This window comes from Enoplosus armatus, chromosome 21 (assembly GCF_043641665.1).
Source record: "Enoplosus armatus isolate fEnoArm2 chromosome 21, fEnoArm2.hap1, whole genome shotgun sequence".
NCBI classification, from domain to species: domain Eukaryota; kingdom Metazoa; phylum Chordata; class Actinopteri; order Centrarchiformes; family Enoplosidae; genus Enoplosus; species Enoplosus armatus.
The window spans coordinates 12421395-12423499 of NC_092200.1; positions in this window are offsets into that span (position 1 = coordinate 12421395).

Genomic DNA, 2105 nt, shown 5'->3' on the forward strand with positions numbered 1-2105 from the left:
AGCTATGTAATTTTAAGGCATTTTTGTTGTTATTGAGAAGCGTTTTTGTACAATTATTCCCATTTCCACTGTCAGATATATAAGACATAGGAAGGGGAGGACCGTGCGATGGTTATCATAACTCAGAAATGCATTAAAAAATAACTACACTGCAGCTGTCAAAGACAATTGCGCTTACACACACGCATGCATTCACACATGAGTGAGCGCTCGGGTGCACGTACGCAGATGCAAACGGGTTCAGACAAACGTGCGCGCACATTTAAGTGCACACACACGTGGGGAGAAGGTGTTCCCACAGATAGTGGAGCCGATGTTCTTAATCCGAAGCAGACCCCATCTGTCTCCCATTATAAAGACTCTGCCTTAGCCCCAAGAATGTCTACATTTCATAAATATTATCTGGGCCTGGCAAAGCCGGCCGGACAAAAGCCAGAGCGCAGAGCATTTCTCAGGGCTGCATCAGAGCATAATTAGCAATCATAACATCATCCCTACATGCCATACTGCCTTATTTTCTGGAAGCCACTTAATTGCCTTGAGGTACAAAAGAAAAAAAAAAAGAAATACTTCCTTACCCTAGAAAACATAATTAGTTAGAAGTAATAACAGCTTGAAAGTGGGTCAAGTAATCCTCAATAAACAAAAAAAGTTTAATGAAGTTACTGGACTGGACATGAGGGCTTCTCTGTTTAAAATTCCCTGCTGTTGCACATGCTGTACTGAAGGCAGCAAAAGCCCATCAGGGAAATAAGGTCTTGGGTCAAATATGTTCCACTGTATCCTTAAAAACCAGGGACAATGTAAGGAAACAAATAAACTGCTCACGTTTTTTTATTCTATCATTTTTTTATTTCTACGGCTTGAAACATCCCATAATACCTACAGGAGAGAGGAAACAGCAGATGACACACTGTGTATGGTGGGGAGCAGCCCCCCCCCCCCCCCAAAAAAAAAGAAAGATGTAAGCTCATTACTGAGACAAGTTTAAAAACCAGAGAGTGAGAAAGAAGAAAAGTAAAAGTTAAGCACTTTCTGAAACTTCGGCTTCCTTTCTATCTATCTTTCTTGAAGAGTTTACCCCCTCCCTGCCATCACCACCACCAGTACCACCTGCACCCCCCCCCCCCCTCCTCTCTCTCTCTCTTACTCATTCTCTCTCTTCACTCTCTTTGAGTTAAGGAGGGTAAGGTAATCGTAATGAAATGACCCCGCGAGGCACGATGGCAGCCCTCGCCTGATAAGTTATTCCTGACTGGCTTTTAAGCTGCTGTCAAGCAATTTCCCTTGAAACCTTGCTTTGTTTTTTAGGGATGGTGTGTGTGTAGTTGTGGTGGTGGTGTTGGTGGTGTGTGTGCGTGTGTGTCGTGGTGGTGGTGAAGGGGGGTTTTGCTTTGACATCCCTGCTTCTCTCCCATGAGGGGTACAGATGACAACCTCAAGGTATAGGTATGTGTGGTATGTGTGTGGTATGTGTGTGTGTGTGTGTGCGCACGCGTGGGTGTGTCTATGTGTGGGTGCAGCAGGAGACATCTCATAGATGACAATCCTGCTAATTGAAATGACAGATTATTCTAATGTGCAGAAAGTCATTAAAAACCAAGCCGCCGTTTTTCTTCCTTTTTTTTCTGTTTCCCCTCGCTGAGAATATTTCTGCCTCTAAGTCTGAGCTGGAGGATCTGCACTTAAAGGAGATGTTAGCGTTCCTTCCTTCAAGCTCATGATTATTATCAGGATCACCTGCCACATAGTTAACATCCAGGAGATACTTTTCTAACTTTCACTCACATGAATACCGCTGCTAAGTGATAAAGTTTGTAGGGTTGGACAGCTGACTTTTGGTTGCCACGTGTAGCTAACCAGGGTAAATACTCAGAACGGGTTGGTAATTACACACAGTAACACAGTATTAGCGATTATCCAGGGTAACTACTGTATGTACAGCAGGATTATTTCAGTTTATGTGGCTCTGAAAGCTAAGACACATACCCTGCACTCCCTGTGTTATCGCACTGAATATAACATGCATGCTGTATATTGCATTTTTATCAGTTCTCTACATGTGACAGCATTGAAGAAAGCCAGAGTCAAGCTAAAACAAGCCA